The 22,513-nt window shown below is 45.9% G+C and overlaps 1 pseudogene; it reads right to left on the reverse strand.

Moving 5' to 3' along the window:
- Positions 1–22,144, reverse strand: part of LOC123142440 (uncharacterized) — a 93,435-nt pseudogene extending 71,291 nt beyond the window's left edge.
- Positions 22,145–22,513: the final 369 nt, after the last annotated feature.

Here is a 22,513-nt window from a genome sequence, read left to right on the forward strand (position 1 = left end):
CCGGAGCCCTCGCCGGAGTCCGCCCGTCGAGGTACTGCCGCTGCCGTTCGTCGTTGCCGGTTTTCGTTTAAAAAAAACCCTTCGTTTAAAAAAACCCTAGATCGGTTTTTTTCGGTTTTATTATTTTGCGAGCGTTCACCGAACCGTTCGTTTTAACGAACGCGTTCGTCGGTTTTCTCTGATTAACGAACGTCCGTTATTTAACCGTTCGTCCGTTTTTCTTTTCGTCGGATTTTCTCGTTATTTTCTCAGATTCGATTTCTGATCGAATCTTCGATTCTGTTTAACTTCTCGCTCGTTTATCGGAATCAGGCGATTCAAGCGCCTAGAGTTTTGTCTCGAAATTCTCTTTCCGTTTAACCTAATCAAACAAGTTTTTGCTACAGTAAAATTTGACCTAGATCCAGATTAGCAAACGAAGTTTCTTTCTTTCGCCGTTTGACTTTCGTTGCTTCTTCCGAGTTGGTTCTTTTTGCAAACCGGAGTTCTTAAGTTGAACTTTCTGGTTGGAGCTTTCATTCCAGTTTTACCTGTGCATTAGATGAGTACTGATTGTATGCTTGTTTGTTTGCGATAGAGTACCCGGAGTGTGCCGCTTGTTACTTCGACACGCTAGGTTTTGCGGATCATCAGCAAGGCAAGTAACACTTTGATCATATATCTTCCATACCCAGTTTTATTGCATTAGATCTGTTTTCCTCAAACACTTGCATGATTAGGATCTAATTAAATTGTGGGAACTGGGAAGTAGTTGAGGTAGTACCTATTACCTGTTTTACTTTATCAAACCCTTGGGATTTACCTCTACGTTGCTTTTATTATTGCCATGCTATGCTCGTAGACGTGGATTGGGTTTGAGTGATATTCCATGACAGATGTGAGATGTTTATTAATGGTTCAACTTAAGGTGGCAACTGAAACTCACATCTGGGTGGATTGAGGCACCTGGAGAACCCAGTGTTGTCTGTATGTATAAGGTCCGCCACCCAGGCTCAAAGGGATCATAAGATTATTCATGCTAGAAACTTCCGTGTGCAGCCACAAGCTATTATGGGCTCTAGCATAGCTGAGTAGGTTACAGGATCTCTTGAAGAGGTGGACTAGCAGATGTAGGGGAAAGTAGGTGTACCGGTCCATCCAGAGTAAAGAGTGATTGTTTCTGAAAGACTGTGTCTCGGTCATTCGTTTCTCAAACACCATGCAGTGCGAGAAATAAAACGGAGGCGATCGAGTCTTGTGGGGAAAAGTGTGCAAACCTCTGCAGAGTGTACAAGTAATCATGATTAGCCGTGTCCCCGGTTATGGACAACTTGAGTATCTAGTACCTGGATTATCATTTGAATCTCATCACCGTGATACTTATAACTAATTTTGTTGGGTTAATGATGATACTTAATTGGGATTGAGTTGGAGGTACCTTCTCAATGTTTCAACCACCATGATAGTTAAATAAAATTTATTCCTTTCGTAGTAGGATAAAATTGGCTTTTCGCAAAAACTGTAACCATAGAGCTTTCCACCAGCCATATATGCATATAGTATAGCATTATTATTGTTCATTGCTCTCTATGTGTTACTTTGCCAGCATATTCTATGTGCTGACCCGTTTTCGGGCTGCAACGTTTCATGTTGCAGACTTTTCAGACGACGAGTAAGGTGCTTTAGGTCGTGGTCTTATACTCAGTGATGCCGCTGGAGTGATGGACTCACTTATCTTCCAAGTCTTCCGCTGTTATCGTTGTTAGATGGCCTTAAGCCATGTTTACCATACTTAAACTCTTCGGAGTTATTCGATGTAATAAGTGTGTGATTGCTACTCTGTTATAAATCCTCCATTTGTACTGTGCGTGTCAGCATTACTGATCCAGGGATGACACTGGTGCACAGCAGCACAGGCCATTTGAGGTCTGGTCGCTACAATGGCTTACTGGAGGGTATAACACGTTTACCCAGTCTCCGAAACCCTGTCTATGGGGATCCTGTATGGAGAGGGGCGAATAGGTTTTTGGGAAGCGACTGCTCGCCTTCGATCCGCTACATCCTCTACGTCCGAGTCGTCTTTGTCAACGCCATGTCTCAGACCGAAGCCGACCATCTCGCCGCCGAGAAGCTCGAGGCTGACAAGACGGCAGCCCAGGACGCCGTTGCTGCCGTCGTCGCCGCGGCCTCTGCATGGCCTACTGGAGGGTATAACATGTTTATCCCGCTCCTACTGTTTTCTGTTATAGCCTGATGTCTACTACACAACTTTACTCTTGTAGACATGTGTTGGGCCTCTAAGCGCAGTGTTTTGTAGTGCAGTAGCAAATTTTCCCTCAAGTGGTTGACCTAAGGTTTATCAATCCATGAGAGGTGTAGGATGAAGATGGTCTGTCTCAAACGACCCTGCAACCAAATAGAAGAAATCTCTTGTGTCCCCAACACACCCAATACAATGGCAAATTGTATAGGTGCACTAGTTCGGCGAAGAGATGGTGATAAAAGTGTAATATGGATGGTAGAAATATATTTTATAATTTGAATAAATAAAAACAGCAAGGTAGCAAATAGTAAACGGGCAAAAAATGGTATTTTAATGCTTGAAAACAAGGCCTAGGGTCCGTACTATCACTAGTGCAATCTCTCAACAATGCTAATATAATTGGATCAAATAACTATCCCTCAACGTGCGATAAAGAATCACTCACAAGTTCCTATCTAGCGGAGAACATAAGAAGAAATCGTCTGTAGGGTACGAAACCACCTCAAAGCTATTCTTTCCGATCAATCTATCCTAGAGTTCGTACTAAAATAACACGAAGCTATTCTTTCTAGTCGATATAACCAAGAGTTTATACTAAAATAACACCAAAGCAAATTCAGATTCATAATATTCAATCCAACACGAAGAACCTGGAAGAGTGCCCCAAGATTTCTAGCGGAGAAACAAAGACAAGAATGTGCATCAACCCCTATGCATAGATTACCCCACTGTCACCCCAGGAATCCGCAAGTTGAGTGCCAAAACATATAGCAAGTGAATCAATATGATACCCCATTATCACCATGAGTATTCATATGCAAGACATACATCAAGCGTTCTCAAATCCATAAAAGTATTCAATCCAATAACAACAAAATCTCAAAGGGAAAAACTCAATTCATCACAACAAGATAGAGAGGGGAAAACACGATATGATCTGACTATTTTAACAAAGCCCGCGATACATCAAGATCGTGACATCTCAAGAACACGAGAGAGAGAGAGATAATAAACACATAGCTACTGGTACAAACCCTCAGGCCCGAGGGTGGACTACTCCCTCCTCATCATGGTGGTCGCCGGGATGATGAAGATGGCCACCGTAGATGATTCCCCCCTCCGGCAGGGTGCGAAAATGGGGTCTAGATTGGTTTTTGGTGGCTAGAGAGGCCTGCGGCCGCGGAACTTCTGATCTAGGTTAACCCCGAGGGTTTTCAGAATATTTGGGAATTATATTAGGTAAAGAGGGGGTACGGGAGGACACCGAGGTGGGCACAACCCACCTGGGCGCGCCTGGTGAGGGAGTCCTGGATTATGGGATCCTCGGACAGCCGGACTATATCCTTTGGCCGGACTGTTGGCTATGAAGATACAAGATTGAAGACTCCGTCCCGTGTCCGGATGGGACTCTCCTTGGCGTGGAAGGCAAGCTTGGCAATACGGATATGTAGATCTCCTCCTTTGTAACCGACTCTGTGTAACCCTAGCCCCCTCCGGTGTCTATATAAACCGGAGGGTTTTAGTCCGTAGGACAACAACGATCATACCATTGGCTAGCTTCTAGGGTTTAGCCTCTATGATCTCTTGGTAGATCAACTCTTGTAATACTCATATCAACAAGATCAATCAAGCAGGAAGTAGGGTATTACCTCCATCGAGAGGGCCCGAACCTGGGTAAACATCGTGTCCCCCGCCTCCTGTTACCATCCGCCTTAGACGTATAGTTCGGAACCCCCTACCCGAATCCGGACCAGTGATAGACTTCATATCCGGGGTTGTACACCGTTATGGCGTTCCCCACAGCATCATCACCGATAACGGCTCGAACTTTACAACCGACGAGGTAAAACTTTGGTGCAGCAAAATGGGCATCAAGCTCGATTATGCTTCTGTCGATCACCCGCAAACTTACGGCAAGTCGAGCGAGCAAATGGTCTTATCATGAGCGGCATTAAACCCAGATTAGTGCGATCCCTGAAGGAATCAGATATGCACTGGGTAGAGGAGCTCGACTCCATACTATGGGGGCTGCGGACCACGCCGAATCGCACTACCGGCCGGATACACACCGTTTTTTATATTGTACGGCGCAGAGGCGGTACTGCCCTGCGACATAATTCATTACTCACCTCGAGTGCGCATGTACAAAGAGAAAGAAGCTGAGCTCGATCAACAGGACTTGGACGCCCTGGAGGAGGAGCGTGACGTGGCAAAAGCCCGTTCCGCATTTTATTAGCAACAGGCTCGAAGGTATCAAAGCAGGGAAGTATGGGCGAAAACTTATAACGTCGGCGAACTCGTTCTACGCCTACCGGAGAAGAAAAAGAACAAGCTCAAGCCCAAATGGGAAGGTCCCTTTGTTATTGACCAAGTTCTGACCGGTAGAGCGTACCGTCTGTGGGATGCATTGGACAATCGACTCGAGCCAAACCCATGGAACGCAGCCAGACTCCGAAGGTTCTACGCCTAGTGTCGGACTCTATGGTCGTCTCCTTACCTCCGTCAATTTTTTATATATCCATTATCTGTCTCTTCTTTCTTTCTTTCTTCCCTTTTTCTTCAAGGCCTTAAAAGGCTAAAATGTGTCTTGACTACACAATCTTGACGCGCTAGGCGTGCTCATTATACCTGGGGGCTTCTTATACATAAGCTTAATATAACTATTTTCCGGGCTCTATGCCCCACACATGTGTTATTCGTCCACATGTACCTTTTTCGCCATTATATGCATCGATATGACTTAAGTTTTGGCCAAGATGGGTTGCCTGGCTCTTGTTTATGCCCTACGTTCCCATTAATTCGGCTAGAGAATAAGGGGAGCACCTCTGTGATTGTTACTGCCGGGTCAGCCGGATGTGTACCTCAGACTGGGTGAAGTCGAAAGCTAGCGTTCTTAAGGGAATATTCGGTCGGTGAACAAAAGATGACCTTTATTTATTGTAATACATGCCCCCAGATGTTTATATCCCGCGTCTGTTTTCGCAGTTCGGCGTTGCACATTAATGCATGCGTACCCAGGGAAAGGAACCCTTAACGGAACTATTCTCCTTGGAAGATGTTTCTTACTATCCATGTAATATAACATAGCTATTGGGGTACTTGTCTGTTCAAGCACTTATGACCCCTACGTCTGGTTTCCATGCGTACCCCGGTTTTTACATAATTGAGCGGGTATTCGGATACACTCCGGACTGTCGGGTCCAGAGGTCAAAGCGAAAAGGTCCGCCATGACAAATGATTTACAATCCGCCTAGGGACAATACATGTCACTTGAAGTGCACAGTCACTTAGACTCACTAAATTCTTCTTCTATACCATCCAACAGGCTGTCTAGCCTACAATCCTGTTGGGAATACTTTGCGGCTAATTCTACTTGGTCATACACAAAACTGACGGGGATCTCTTTCCCATCGGACCCCACAGGTCCGACCTCGGCCATGTGGTTCGGGTCAGCCTTGGTATATCGCGTCTTCACCATGGCCCAGGCTTCCCTTGCACCTTGTCGGCAGGCTGATATCTTCCATAATCGGAAGCGCCGCCGCGCTCCCCTGAGCTTCTCTACAAGCTCCCCCATGCCTCCTGGCAGGGAGGCGGATGGCCACAAGGCTTGGGCAATGCCCTGCATAACCTGCCGAACTTGTTCGTGCACTTGTGAGAGCTCTGGCAGAAGATCACCCGCAGACCCGGGCATCTCCTCCGCGGGACGACCCGTCAGCATACCTGCAGACATAACTCTGTTAGCCGGTTTCTTCGCCGAACTCTTTAAAAGTTCGTTCAAGCACTTACTGAAAATGTCGCGTCGAAGCCTCTTATTCTCCTTTACGGAGTCAGCAAGCTGGGCTCGAACATCTTTCAGTTCAATGCCCAACCGGGTATTGGTGTCTTGGAGATTGTTTTTCTCCCGCCTAACCCATGTAAGCACGCGCTCGCCAGCCTTTAGCTGTGGTTGAGCATGTTGCTCATCCCCTCGCATGACCTCCGGATTCACTCCGGAGTCATCTGCAGAATCTATTGTTAGATTTGGATGCATGCCGCATACTACCTAGTACATGTCATTCTTTGCAATAGAAATAAGTGTTACCATATGGGGCCTTCTCGGACTCCTTCACCGCGGCAACTGCGGCCTGAAGCTGGGCTTTGCACTCCTCCAGCTCTTGAGACAACCGGGTATTCTTCTCCGTAAGAACCTATGCAAACAATGATCCTTAAATCAGTTGTGCCAACTGTTTCAAGTCTCAGGGGCTACTGATATACATAATTATTAGATTTTCTTACCCGTATAGCCTTTACATACTGGTCCGTGGCTCTGGCAAGACCATTTTGAGCAGCTCGGATGTATGCGTCTCCTGAGTTAAAGGCATCGAACGCCTCTTGGGAGAACCAAGCATCGCGGAGTACGGCCCGGCGACGCCTGTGATTCATGGCACTCTCCACTTCGGAATTCATAGCGGACAGCCTATCCGCATCCTATGTAGGAGGAACATCCGGCATTGGCCCCATGTTAGCATCCGCCTCTAAGTCCGGCTCTGGAGCCCGGCTGGTGGAGGCGTGGCCGGCAACCTCTCCGGATATAGTCCGGCGAGCGTTTTTCCTACTAGGAAACATGGACGTTATTATATTTTAAAAGACGACAACCACGGAGCGGGGTTCTTTTTCATACCTCTGCGACGGTGTCTCAGTCCTGACCGCCTTCCTTTTAAGCATACCGGGCTTCGGTTCCCCTTGTTGGTGAGTCACTGCGGGTTTGGCATGGCGTCCCGACGACCTTCCCTGTGAGACACCATATGTGTGCGGTAGGTGAAGTGCAGAAAAAGGGATCCTTCTCGGAAGTTGAGACTCCGGTTTTACTTACATGCGATGCAGGGAGCAGTCCAGGATAATCGGCTATGATGGCCACCATGGCATCGCCGCGGCTCAATTGATAGAACGTCCTGTCAATAGGCTCCACAAATGTGTCTGGATCTTCTTCGAGTCCGGGGTCGAGGGCCCGGTCAGGGTCCTCTGGTTGTGGAGGCGGGCTGTGGACCTCCCTCACAGCTTTTCGTAGTTCCTCCTATGAAATAGCGAGGTAAATATTTATGACAAAGAATGCGGGAAGGTCTGGAGTAAAAAGTAGCAGCTCACCTAGTTTGGGGGGTTGTACATGGATAATCCATCCTGTGGCTTGATACGGATGAACTCCTCTTCCTCTCCTTTATATAAATTGGACAGTATTTGCGCTAGGGCAGCGACGGAGTTCGGACCTTTACGACCACAGTGGGTGGCATCGTCTTCTTCATTGAAGTGCCACATGGGTTGTCCCCGATGTTGAAGTGGCTGCACCCCCCGCATTATACATATTGACATAACCTCAATTATTGTCAATCCTGATTTGGCCAGCGTTTGTATCCGGCCCAATAAGGTAAATGACCTCTCTGTTATCTTCCTCCTGGGGGCTCCGAAGGTGCCAGCTGCGGCGTTTCTTCAAAGGGGCGTTATTGAACTCAGGAAGGCCCATCCGAACAGGGTCCGGAAGGGGGACGTCCTCCATATAAAACCACTTCGAAGGCCAGTCTTCGGATGTCTTCTTCGGAGTACCGGATAGGTATCCGGTCCCGGCGATGCGCCATATCTCGGCTCCGCCCACTTGATATATCGACCCCTCCTGTGTACGGGGTACGAGGCAGAATAGCCTCTTCCATAGCTCGAAATGAGCTTCACAGCCCAAAAACAGCTCGCAAAGGGCGACATAGCCTGCGATGTGTAATATGGAGGCAGGAGTAAAATTATGCAGCTGGAGGCCGTAGAACTCCAGGAGCCCGCGGAGGAACGGATGGATTGGAAACCCAAGTCCCCTTAACAAATACGGGACAAGGCATACCCGCTCCCCCATAGACGGGTTGGGAAAGCTCTCCGCTTGTTCCCCACCATTGTAAGTGGCTACTCCAGCTCGGACGGGGACCATATACGCAGGAGGAAGAAACCCCTGGGTCTGTAACTCTACTAACTATCTGTGGGAAACGGAACACTTCTTCCAGTTGCCTGGCTTAGGGCTACGGGAGCGAGAGGAGGAGCTGCGACGACCGGCCATGATAGGATGGATTTTTCCGGGCGCGCTCCGATGGATACTCGCTGAGGGAGGATGGTGTGATCTGGATCTGAGGATCCCCGGTCCCTTAAATAGACGATTTACTCACATGGTTAGGGTGGCAAGTGCAAAAATGCCCCGACTTCTCGCATTCGCTTGACACGTGGAGGATAGCCATTATTGGGCGCAGAAGCCGAAGAATGCAACATTTATGGGAAGCCGGACACTACTCGACAGGTACTCAGAATTTGGAGAAGAACCCGCCTTGCAATGCCGAAGACAATCATTGAAGCCTGGTTCGTGGGCTACTGAGGGACTCCTGGATTAGGGGGTCCTTGGACAGCCGGACTATATCCTTTGGCCGGACTGTTGGACTATGAAGATACAAGATTGAAGACTCCGTCCCGTGTCCGGATGGGACTCTCCTTGGCGTGGAAGGCAAGCTTGGCAATACGGATATGTAGATCTCCTCCTTTGTGACCGACTCTGTGTAACCCTAGCCCCCTCCGGTGTCTATATAAACCGGAGGGTTTTAGTCCGTAGGACAACAACAATCATACCATAGGCTAGCTTCTAGGGTTTAGCCTCTACGATCTCGTGGTAGATCAACTCTTGTAATACTCATATCATCAAGATCAATCAAGCAGGAAGTAGGGTATTACCTCCATCGAGAGGGCCCGAACCTGGGTAAACATCGTGTCCCCCGCCTCCTGTTACCATCCACCTTTGACGTACAGTTCGGGACCCCCTACCCGAGATCCGTCGGTTTTGACACCGACACCTGGGCCCCCTGGCGCGCCCTGGTGGATTGTGCCCCCCTCGGGGCACCCCCTAGTGCTTCACTGGCCCATCCTGGGTGTTCTGGTCCATAAAAAATCTCCAAAAAGTTTCACGGTGTTTGGACTCCGTTTGATATTGATTTGCTGCGATGTAAAAAACAAGCAAAAAATAACAACTGGCACTGGGCACTGGGTCAAATGATATAAAGTTGCTATAAAATGATTGTAAAACATCAAAGAATGATAATACAACAGCATGAATACTTCATAAATTATAGATACGTTGGAGACGTATCATAGCCATGCTAGCGTTATACGTAGATGTGTCTGCCATTACATAGTACGTGCTTGTGTGATTCGATATCAGCATGTCATTAATTCTGTAATGCCATGCTACTGCTTTATTTATGGATTAAATTAGTCGAAAATTACCTATTTACTCAACATGCTTGTCTCGCACCTTTCTGCTTTTTTCCTTTCTGAACAGCACCTCCACCTTTTGCATTGCTACGAACTTCTTGCACCTACTCTAAGCCATCTTGCTTTCTGACTTTCTTAGTAGACGTCTTGGCTGTGTAGACCACATGAAAAATAGAGAATTAGATGCGTAGAAATTAAAGGAAAATATATTTGTATCATTGATAGCAAGGCGGTTTAAAACTTGATCAGGGAAATAAAACCGCACAGGTGATAATTTAGCAATAATGACACTGATACTGCTCCTAGAACATGTTTCCTAATCACACCATTGTGAAAAGATTCATAAACGGTAACATATCACTGTTAACATAAAACCACTAATGATGAGGCATAACATCTCACTGTCATTGTTCAATTTAAGCTGATGTGCAATGCAACAAGCATATTCACTGGCATCTACAATTATTTTAGAACCATACTGGCATCGAGTGCAGCAACAAAATGGTTCAACTTGTTGGGGTAATCTAAATTTTTGATCCTTTGCAAAGCAAAGGTAAGTGCTCAGAAGGTGTATGCATCATACCTGGGCTGGCCACCATGAGGAGCCATCATGCTTAACCCATGTTATATCTCCGAAACGGAAATTCTTCCTTGGGTTATTTTCTGAGAGTTCAGAACTTGATGTGCATGCATCCATACCACCATAACTTTTCTCTGCACTTTTCCTCACCATAATGACCAATTCAGACCTGCAACAACATTAAACAAGAAATGTTAGTATTGATATTGCCCACTCTGACTTTTTTAGCTTGACATAAAGCTATTCGACCAAAAGATCAAATTAAATCCACTGTAATAAAAACCAAGCACGTAGCCTGACTAAGTGTTAGGCTTCAACAACCGGTCGCATGGCACCTAACACCTGAAATCATCCGCAAGGAGTAGTATGGCAGGTGTAATAAGCCACCTAACACTAGAAATCTTGCACTCGAAGATGAAGAAGAGGAAGAGTACTTGTGGTTGTAGTCTTCATTTCTTTTTGTAGTGTTCTTATGCTTTTGTAATTTTCTTTTCCTTTTGTAACCTAGAGTGTGGCTTTGTACTCTTTTACTTCCCAGGATGGAAGGTTTTAATGAGGTAGCCACTAATAAAGCTCAAATTTATCCCACATGGTGATACTTTTCCTCAATTTTTATTTTTTGTGTTTATTGTCCTATTTCCATTTTTTTGAAAATACATTTTTTTACTTTTTGGAATTAATAAACGTGATGTGCAACCAAATTTGCATGCAGCACGAACATGCACGAGTGTCGTGCTCCTCGAACCTTATTTTTTAGACAATTCGCTTGAGCCTCGTGTCACGCATGAGCGCATGGAACGTCCAAACGGGTTGGGAGCTCCTATTCAGCGCTTCAAGCGCCAGGGAAGTGAAGGAAACATTCCCTAGAGGCAATAATAAAGTTGTTATTTTATATTTCCTTATATCATGGTAAATGTTTCTTATTCATGCTAGAATTTTACTCCCTCCGTCCCAAAATAAGTGACTCAACTTTGTACTAACTTCAGTACAAAGTTAGTGTAAAGTTGAGTCACTTATTTTGGGACGGAGGGAGTATTAACCTGATACATGTGTGGATACATAGACAAAACACCGTGTCCCTAGTAAAGCCTCTACTAGACTAGCTCTTAATCAAAGATGGTTAAGTTTCCTAACCATGGACATGTGTTGTCATTTGATGAACGGGATCACATCATTAGGAGAATGATGTGATGGACAAGACCCGTCCGTTAGCTTAGCATAATGATCGTTAAGTTTTATTGCTATTGCTTTCTTCATGTCATTGATACGTCTCCAATGTATCTATAATTTATGAAGTATTCATGCCATGTTTACAATAGTTTTATATGATTTTGGTATGATTAGATTAGAACTAACCCGGACTGACGCTGTTTTCAGCAGAACTACCGTGGTGGTGTTTTTGTGCAGAAATAAAAGTTGTCGGAATGCGATGAAAATCAACGGAGAATTTTTCTGAAAAATATAAAAAATACTGGAACAAAAATCTACCGGAGGGGAGTCCCATGGGCCCCATGAGGGTGGGGGTGCGCCCCCCTATCTCGTGGCCGCTTCGGGGACCCCCCTGACTTGTTCTCGACGCCATCCTCTCCTATAAATAGAGAAACCTTCAGAAAATAACCTCGATTGGAAGTTCCGCCGCCGCAAGCCTCTGTAGCCACGAGAAATCAATGTAGGCCCTCTCTGGCACCCTGCCGGAGGGGCCATCATCACCGGAGGCCATGGAGGAGGATCCCGGAGGGGCCATCATCGCCATGAAGGCCAAGGGCCAGAGGGAGAACCTCTCCCCATCCAGGGGGGAGGCCATGGAGGAGGAAGCACAAGGGGGAGAACCTCTCCTCCTCTCTCGTGGTGGCGTCGGAGTGCCATCGGGAGGGGAATCATCGCCGCGGTGATCGTCTTCATCAACATCACCATCATCATGACCATCCTTATCTCTTTTACGCGGTCCACTCTCCCGCACCCCTCTGTAATCCCTACTTGAACATGGTGCTTTATGCCACATATTATGATCCAATGATGTGTTGCCATCGTATGATGTTTTTAGTAGATATCCTTTGTCTTTTGGTTGATTGATGATCTAGATTGGTATGAGTTGTATGTTCTATTTTGGTGCTGTCCTATTGTGCCCTCCATGTCGCGCAAGCGTGAGGGATTCCCGCAGTAGGGTGTAGCAATACGTTCAGGATTCGCTTATAGTGGGTTGCTTGAGTGACAGAAGCATGAACCCGAGTAAGCGGGTTATTGCGTATGGGATAAAGGGGACTTGATGCTTTAATGCTATGGTTGGGTTTTACCTTAATGATCTTTAGTAGTTGCGGATGCTTGCTAGAGTTCCAATCATAAGTGCATATGATCCAAGAAGAGAAAGTATGTTAGCTTATGCCTCTCCCTCATATGAAATTGTAAAAGTGATTACCGGTCTTGTTAACAATTGCCTAAGATAATTCGGCACATCAACCCATCATTATTCCACACTCGCTATTTATAATATTTAGTAATATATTCTAACTTTATGATAACAACACCTACTTTTATGTTTTAGCTCTCCGATATCATGCAAAGTTATCCTCTTCATACCCACAACGTAGTTTTATTTCTCGTTTCTAGTTGGAAGCAAACGTTCCGTGTACGTAGAGTCGTATCAGTGGCAGATAGGACTCGAGAGAATATTGATCTTACCTTTAGCTCCTTGTGGGTTCGACACTCCATACTTATCACTTCCACCTTTTGGAATTGCTACGATGATTCCTTGCACTTGGGGATTATCAAGCTCTTTTGTGGCGCCGTTGCCGGGGAGCAATAGCGTGGGGTTGGTATTCTCATGTGTGCTTGTTTGCTTTCTTCACTAAGTAGATTTTGTTTTTCCTTTTTGTTTCTGTTTAGTTGTGGGTTAAACATACAACTTTTTTTTAAGAATGAAAATACAAAAAAAATTACTTGCCTCTCATGCCTAAAAAGTTTTTTCAATAAGAGAAGTGATTGGAAGATTATGCATTGAAGAAGTGAGGGTCGACCTTGAGCACTTGTGTTCATGCTCATGGAAACAATGTAAAAAATTTCATGGAAGCTTCTCTGAAAATAAGTATCCCCTTGTATATATCCATTGTATTATAAAAATAATGTGCCAAGCTTTGGTTTTAGGATGATTAGATTGCTTGTTTACTATGTGCAGTACAAAAACAGAAACTTTGGCTGTATTGCGTGAATTTACATTTTTTAATGGAAAGTCAAATTGGTCTGAAACTTTTTGCACATTACTTCTGTACAAATTGTTTAAATTTTCATGTTTTTTAGAATTATTTGGAGTTACAGAAGTTTACTAGACGTCCAGATTACTACAGACTGTCATGTTTTTGACAGATTCTGTTTTCTATTTGTTGTTCGCTTATTTTGATGAATCTATGGGTAGTATCGGGGGGTATGGACCATGGTGTAGTTGGAATACAGTAGATATAGTTCTAATATGAAATTGGAATAAGTTTGCAACAGTACCTAAAGGTAGTGATTTGCTTTATTATACTAACAGATCTCACAAAGTTTTTGGTAAAGTCTTGTGTGGATGAAGTGTTCGAAGATCGAGGAGCTATCAATATGAGAAGAATAAAGAGAGGCAAGAATTCAAGCTTGGGGATGCCCAAGGCACCCCAAGTAAATATTCCAAGGATACTCAAGCATCTAAGCTTGGGGATGCCCCGGTTGGCATCCCATCTTTCTTCTTCAACAATTATCTGTATACCTTGGTTTTTGTTTTGTTCACATGATTTGTGTCCTTTGTGTTTTCCTTTTTCTTTAAGAGCCATGCTAGTATGAGATGTCCCTTCATTGATTTATAGAATGATTCATGTGCTTCACTTATATCTTTTGAGTATGACCTTATAGAATGCTCTTTGTGCTTTACTTAAATCTTTTGAGTATGGTTTTATAGAATGGTTCGTGTGCTTCACTTATATATTTTGAGCTTGGATATTGGTTAGACTATATTAATTGTAGAATGCTCCATGAACTTAACTTATATCTTTTGGAGTATGAATAATACTATCATCTAAAGCGGGTTTGGAAGAGTGTCAACTTTAGGAATTAGTGTTCCCACTATTCCGAATGAGAAGAATTTTGCTTATGTGGAGAGTAGTAGAATTTCTGTGCTTGTAGATCATGAAAAGAATGCTTTATGTGATGGTTATATTGTTGAACTCATTCATGATGCTACTGAAAATTATTATGAGGGAGGAATATATGCTTGTAGGAGTTGCAATAATATCAAGTTCCCTCTCTATGTGCTTAAAGTTTTGAAGTTATACTTGTTTTGCCTTCCTATGCTAGTTGGTTCTTGTTCCTATAAATTATGTGCTCAAAAAATCCCTAGGCATAGGAAGTGGGTTATATTTAAATGTGCTAGTCATATTCTTCATGATGCTCTCTTTATGAAATTGCAATAGTGATTACCGGTCTTGTTAAAAATTGCCTAAGATAATTCCGCACACCGACCCATCATTATTCCACACTCACTATTTATAATATTTAGTAATATATTCTAACTTTATGATAACATCACCTACCTTTATGTTTTAGCTCTCCGATATCATGCGAAATTATCCTCTTCATACCCACAAGGTAGTTTTATTTCTCGTTTCTAGTTGGAAGCAAACGTTCGGTGTACGTAGAGTCGTATAAGTGGCAGATAGGACTTGAGAGAATATTGATCTTACCTTTAGCTCCTTGTGGGTTCGACACTCCATACTTATCACTTCCACCTTTGGGAATTGCTACGATGATTCCCTGCACTTGGGGGTTATCAGTCATATACATATTCCTTTGACTATGAGATTATGCAACTCCCGGATAGTGGAGAAATACCATGTGTGCTATCAAACGTCACAACGTAACTGGGTGATTATAAAGATGCTCTACAGGTATCTCCGAAGGTGTTTGTTGGGTTGGCACAGATCGAGATTAGGATTTGTCACTCCGAGTATCGGAGAGGTATCTCTGGGCCCTCTCGGTAATGCACATCATAATAAGCCTTGCAAGCAATGTGAATAATGAGTTAGTTGCGGGATGATGTATTACAGAACGAGTAAAGAGACTTGCCGGTAACGAGATTGGGTATGAAGATACCGACGATAGAATCTTGGGAAAATAACATACCAATGACAAAGGGAATAACGTATGTTGTCATTACGGTACAACCGATAAAGATCTTCGTAGAATATGTAGGAACCAATATGAGCATCCAGGTTCCGCTGTTGGTTATTGACCAGAGAGGTGTCTCGGTCATGTCTACATAGTTCTTGAACCCGTAGGGTCCGCATGCTTAACGTTCGATGATGATTTTGTATTATATGAGTTATGTGATTTGGTGATCGAATGTTGTCCTCGATGAGATCACGGACATGACGAGGAGTCTCGAAATAGTCGAGAGGTAAAGATTCATATATAGGACGATGATATTCGGACACGGGAAGTGTTCTGGGGGTACCGGGTACATACCGGGTCATTGGAAGGGGGGTTCCGGGCAACCCCCCGGCAACTTTATGGGCCTAATGGGCCAAGAGGGGAAACACAGCAGCCAACATGGGCTACAGCGCCCCCCATATAGGCTGAACCTGGAGGGGAAAGAAAGAGGGGAAGAGAGGAAGGAAGGGGAGGATTCGGCCTCCCCTTCCTTCCCTCCTCCCTCCTCCTTCCTTCCCCATCCGGGAAATATGGTAAGGGGGGCGAATAGGACTAGGGCCCCAAGTAGGATTCCTCCTACTTGGGCGCCCCCTTGGCTGCTCCCTCTCCCTCCCACCTATATATATGAGGGGGGAGGCGCCTAGAACACAAAACAACATCTGTTAGCCGTGTGCGGTGCCTCCCTCCACAGATTACACCTCCGGTCATATCTTCGTAGTACTTAGACGAAGCCCTGCGCGGATTACTTCACCATCACCATCTCCATGTGATGTCGCTTGAAGCTACGTCGGTATTTCCCCAAAGAGGAAGGGATGATGCAGCATAGCGGCGGTAGGTATTTCTCTCAGATATGAAACCAAGGTTATCGAACCAGTAGGATAACCAAGCAACAAACGTAAACATCTCCTGCACACAGATAACAAATCCTCACAGCCCAACGTGTAAAAGGGGTTGTCAATCCCTTTCGGGTACGGCACCTCAAGATAGGCAAACGGGCGTGAGATAAAATTGTAGTAGATTGATAGATCGAACGCCAAATAAAATAAGTAATAATTTGCAGCAAGATATTTTTTGTATTTTTGGTTTAATAGATCTGAAAATAAATGCAAAGGAAAAGTAGATCACAAAGGCAAATAATATGAGAAAGAGACCCGGGGGCCGTAGGTTTCACTAGTGGCTTCTCTCGAGAAAAATAGGAAACGGTGGGTGAACAAATTACTGTTGGGCAATTGATAGAACTTCAATACTCGTGACGATATCCAGGCAATGATCATTATATAGGCATCACGTCCAAGATTAGTAGACCAACTCCTGCCTGCATCTACTACTATTACTCCACACATCGACCACTATCCAACATGCATCTGGTGTATTAAGTTCATGCAAAAATGGAGTAATGCAATAAGAACGATGACATGATGTAGACAAGGTCTATCTATGTAGAGATAGACCCCATCGTTTTCTCCTTAGTAGCAACTATACATACGTGTCGATTCCCCTTCTGTCACTGGGATCAAGCACCATAAGATCAAACCCACTACAAAGCACCTCTTCCCATTGCAAGATAAATAGATCAAGTTGGCCAAACAAAACCCAAATACTGGAAAAGAAATACGAGGCTATAAGAGATCATGCATAAAAGAGATCAAAGAAACTCAAATACTTTCATGGATATAAAAAGATAGATATGATCATAAACTCAAAGTTCATCGATCCCAACAAACACACCGCAAAAGAGATACATCATATGGATCTCCAAGATACCATTGTATTGTGAATTCAGCGAAAGAGAGAAAGCCATCTAGCTACTAACTATGGACCCGAAGGTCTACAAAGAACTACTCACGCATCATCGGAGAGGCACCAATGGAGGTGGTGAACCTCATCCGAGAAGGTGTCTAGATTCGATCTGGTGGTTCTGGACTCTGCGGCGGCTGGATGGATATTTCATCGATGCCTCTAGGGTTTCTGGAATATTGGGGTATTTATAGAGCAAAGAGGCGGTCCTTGGAGCACCCGAGGTTGGCAAACCCACCAGAGCGCGCCTGGGCCTCCTGGATTGATAATGTAACAACATGGAACAATCAAAAATTATAGATACGTTGGAGACGTATCACCATGCCGTCGTGCTAACGGAACTCTCCCTCGACACTTTGCTGGATCAAGAGTTTGAGGGACGTCATCGAGCTGAACGTGTGCAGAACACGGAGGTGCCATACGTTCGGTACTTGATCGGTCGGAACGAGAAGACGTTCGACTACATCAACCGTGTTGTCAAACGCCTACGCTTTCGTTCTACAAGGGTACATGGACACACTCTCCCCTCTCGTTGCTATGCATCTCCTAGATAGATCTTGAGTGAGCGTAGGAATTTTTTTGAAATTGCATGCTACGTTTCCCAACAGTGGCATCCGAGCTAGGTCTATACGTAGATGATTTGCGCGAGTAGAACACAAAGAGTTGTGGGCGGTGATAGTTATACTGCTTACCACCAATGACTTATTTTGATTCGGCGGTATTGTTGGATGAAGCGGCCCGGACCAACCTTACATGACCACGTTCATGAGACCGGTTTCACCGACAGACATGCAACTAGTTTTGCATAAAGGTGACTGGCGGGTATCTGTTTCTCCAACTTTAGTTGAATCGATTTTGACTGCGGCCGGTCCTTGTTGAAGGTTAAAACAACAAACTTGATAAATCACCATTGTGGTTTTTGATGCGTAGGTAAGAACGGTCTTGCTAGAAGCCCGTAGCAGCCACGTAAAACTTGCAACTACAAAGTAGAGGACGTCTAACTTTTATTGCAGGGCATGTTGTGATGTGATATGGTCAAGACATGATGTGATATACGTTATTGTATGAGATGATCATGTTTTGTAAAAGTTATCAGCAACTAGCAGGAGCCTTATGGTTGTCGCTTTATTGTATGAAATGCAAATGCCATGTAATTGCTTTACTGTATCGCTGTGCGTTAGCGATAGTTGTAGAAGCAATAGTTGGCGAGATGACGACAACACTACGATGGAGATCAAGGTGTCAAGCCGGTGATGATGGAGATCATGACGGTGCTTTGGAGATGGAGATCGAAGGCACAAGATGATGATGGCCAGATCATGTCACATATTTTGATTACATGTGATGTTTATCTTTTATGCATCTTATTTTGCTTAGTATGGCGGTAGCATTATAAGATGATCCCTTAACTAAAATTTCAAAGTATAAGTGTTCTCCGTGAGTATGCACCGTTGCGACAGTTCTTCGTGCTGAGACACCACCTGATGATCGGGTGTGATAAGCTCTACGTTCACATACAACGGGTGCAAGATAATTTTGCACATGCGGAATACTTAGATTAAACTTGACGAGCCTAGCATGTACAGACATGGCCTCGGAACACTGGAGACTGAAAGGTCGAACGTGAATCATATAGTAGATATGATCAACATAGAGATGTTCACCATTGAAGACTACTCCATCTAACGTGATGATCGGACATGGTTTAGTTAATTTGGATCATGTAATCATTTAGATGACTCAAGGGATGTCAATCTAAGTGGGAGTTCTTAAGTAATATGATTAATTGAACTTGATTTATCATGAACTTAGTCCTGGTACTTTTTGCATATCTATGTTGTAGATCGATGACCCGTGCTACCGTTCCCTTGAATTTTAATGCATTCCTAGAGAAAGCTAAGTTGAAAGATGATGGTAGCAACTACATGGACTGTGTCCATAACTTGAGGATTATCATCATTGTTGCACAAAAAATTATGTCCTTGATGCACCGCTAGGTATTCCACCCCCTCCGGCAACTGCAGACGTTTTGAACGCCTGGCAGTCGCGTGTTGATGACTACTCTATAGTTCAGTGTGCCATGCTTTACGGCTTAGAATCGGGACTTTAAAGACGTTTTGAACGTCATGGACCATATGAGATGTTCCAGGAGTTGAAGTTAATATTTCAAGCAAATGCCCGAGTTGAGAGATATGAAGTCTCCAACAAGTTCTATAGCTACAAGATGGAGGAGAACAGTTCTGTCAGTGAACACATACTCAGAGTGTCTGGATATCATAACCACTTGACTCAGCTGGGAATTAATCTTCCAGATGATAGTGTTATTGACAGAGTTCTTCAATCACTGCCACCAAGCTACAAAGGCTTCGTGATGAAATATAATATGCAAGGGATGGATAAGACAATTCCCGAGCTCTTCGCCGTGCTCAAAGCTGCGGAGGTAGAAATCAAGAAGGAGCACCAAGTGTTGATGGTTAACAAGACCACTAGTTTCAAGAAAAAGGGCAAAGGAAAGAAGGTGAACTTCAAGAACAATGGCAAGCAAGTTGCCACTATTGGGAAGAAGCCCATGTCTGGACCTAAGCCTGAAACTGACTGCTTCTACTGCAAAGAGATTGGTCACTGGAAGCGGAACTGCTCCAAGTATTTGGCAGATAAGAAGGATGGAAAAGTGAACAAAGGTATATTTGAAATACATGTTATTGATGTGTACCTTACTAATGCTCGTAGTAGTGCCTGGGTATTTGATACTGGTTCGGTTGCTCATATTTGTAACTCGAAACAGGGCCTACGGATTAAACGAAGATTGGCTGAGGACAAGGTGACGATACGCGTCGGGAATGGTTCCAAGGTCGATGTGATCGCCGTCGACACGCTACCTCTACATCCACCTTCGGGGTTAGTTTTAGACCTGAATAATTGTTATTTGGTGCCAGTGCTGAGCATGAACATTATATCCGGATCTTGTTTAATGCGAGACGGTTATTCATTTAAATCAGAGAATAATGGTTGTTCTATTTATATGAGTAATATCTTTTATGGTCATGCACCCTTGAAGAGTGGTCTATTTTTGTTGAATCTCGATCGTGGTGATACACATATTCATAATATTGATGCCAAAAGATGCAAAGTTAATAATGATATTGCAAAATGTTTGTGGCACTGCCGTTTAGGTCATATTGGTGTAAAGCGCATGAAGAAACTCTATGCGGATGGACTTTTGGAATCACTTGATTATGAATCATTTGAATCTTGCGAACCATGCCTCGTGGGCAAGATGACTAAGACTCCGTTCTCCGGAACAATGGAGCGACCCACTGACTTATTGGAAATAATACATACTGATGTATGCGGTCCGATGAGTGTTGAGGCTCGTGGCGGGTATCGTTATTTTCTGACATTCATGGGTGATTTGAGCAGATATGGGTATATCTACTTGATGAAACCCAAGTCTGAAACATTTGAAAAGTTCATAGAATTTCAGAGTGAAGTGGAGAATCATCGGAACAAGAAAATAAAGTTTCTACGATTTGATCACGGAGGCGAATATTTGAGTTAGGAGTTTGGACTTCATTTAAAACAATGTGGAATAGTTTCACAACTAACGCCACCTAGAACACCACAGCGTAATGGTGTGTCCGAACGTCCTAACCGTACTTTATTAGATATGGTGCGATCTATGATGTCTGTCGGGGGGATGAACCCCGGGCAGGCAACGGAACCCGGATCCTTTTCAAAAACAACGGGGCCAGCATTGCCCCTTAATCCGGTTCGCGCTTGGCCGGGTCGCTCGACCCGGCCTGATCCTCAACCCGGCCGGACTCCTCAACTCCCCCAACAACCAGCTCAAGACAGTCAAGCCCGGCGCACCAAGACTTCTCCAACAAGCCAGCTCCCCCCTTGGCATGTTCTCCAACCCGGCCAAGGGTCAGCGGTCGTCCCATCCCAGCCGTATGATGGGACGAGTTTCCACCAACTGATGACCAAAGTCACAGTGCGCCGCCCATGCCTCTGGTCAGCCGGGCGAGGCAAATGTGCCCCCACCTACCCGCTGATCAGGGCCGGTGTGCAACAGAGCACCCATCATCACCCCTGACGCCAGCAAGCAGCGACCTGACGGAGCGCCACTGTAGCCGACTCAACCCGGCCACTCCCTGAAGTTCGACAAGACAGCGCACAGTGCCCCTAGGCGCGCGGGGCCCGCGCCCGGGGAACCCGGCGAGACCTGGTACCCGGCGGATGCCAGCACCGGGTTCTTGGACGCTGACAACCCGGCCCTACGGCCTTAAAACATTACCATTGTACCCCTGGGGGGTTGACCTATAAAACCCCCAGGAGCCCTCATGCATACGGGCAACTCTTTCACTCGCACATGCGATCACTCACACACACACACACACACCTAGCAGGTAACACCCGAGGAGAGGGAGCCGCCTAAGCCTTGGCCAGCCTTCCTTCTTCCCCCGTACAGCTCTAGGAGCAACCCTGTACTGTTACATATAAACCACACTCAGCAGGACTAGGGGTATTATCTCTCCGGAGAGCCCCGAACCTGGGTTTGTCTTGCGTCCCACGCTCGCTCATGCCGACCTCGCCTCTGGAGCCTACCAGTGCCCTCGAGCCTCCTCCTCTCTTTAGCCATCCCTTGGCATCTGCCGTGCGCCCACCACGACAGTTGGCGCCCACCGTGGGGCAGCTCGAGGTCCTAGCCGGGAGCATGCTTCAGAGGGGGCTCCTCTCCGACACCGACGAGCCCGTCATGCTGGCGGACGACGTCATCAACGCACTCGCCACCTCCTTCGCCGCGCTGCGCATCTCCGACGCGCCTGCGGCCGACGAGTACCCCAGCGAGGTACATGACTTTTCTGACTCCCCCTTTCCCTCGGCGGCGGCACTCCCGCAAGGGCGATGGACCTCTACGTGGAGGTTTTCATCACCGACACCGGCGCCGCTTCCTCGTCTAGCACGGCGAGGAAGGCCGCCGAAGCCAGGGCCGCAGCGGAGCGGGCCAGCCCGCCCAACCCACTGCGTGCCATGATGTAGAGCCTTCGCGTCCCCATCGGCACCGACATCGACGCCTCCGACATCGCCGAGGCCCGGACTCGCCTCGACGAGGACCGCTAGCGCCTGCTGGACCTCACCGAGATGCTCGCTGCCACGCAGCGCCGCCTCGACTCTGCTCACCGGGAGCGCAACGCCGCCTAAGGCTTCACGCCGGATGCGCCCGAGCCAAGCTGGGTCGCCGACGTGTGGGCCCGCGGTGGCACGATCAGGCGCGCCTTCGGCGCCATCCCTGCGGTCTACGAGACTCCCGTGAAGAACATGCGCGCTGCCCACGCGGCCGCGGTCGGCTTGGACCAGCTCGCAGGCGAAGAGTTGCAGGACCGCCTCAAGAGGGTGAACGACCTCCTCGCTGCGGCCAACACACAGCAGGACCACCTCAACCAACTCGCCAA

This window comes from Triticum aestivum, chromosome 6D, assembly GCF_018294505.1.
Source record: "Triticum aestivum cultivar Chinese Spring chromosome 6D, IWGSC CS RefSeq v2.1, whole genome shotgun sequence".
NCBI lineage: Eukaryota > Viridiplantae > Streptophyta > Magnoliopsida > Poales > Poaceae > Triticum > Triticum aestivum.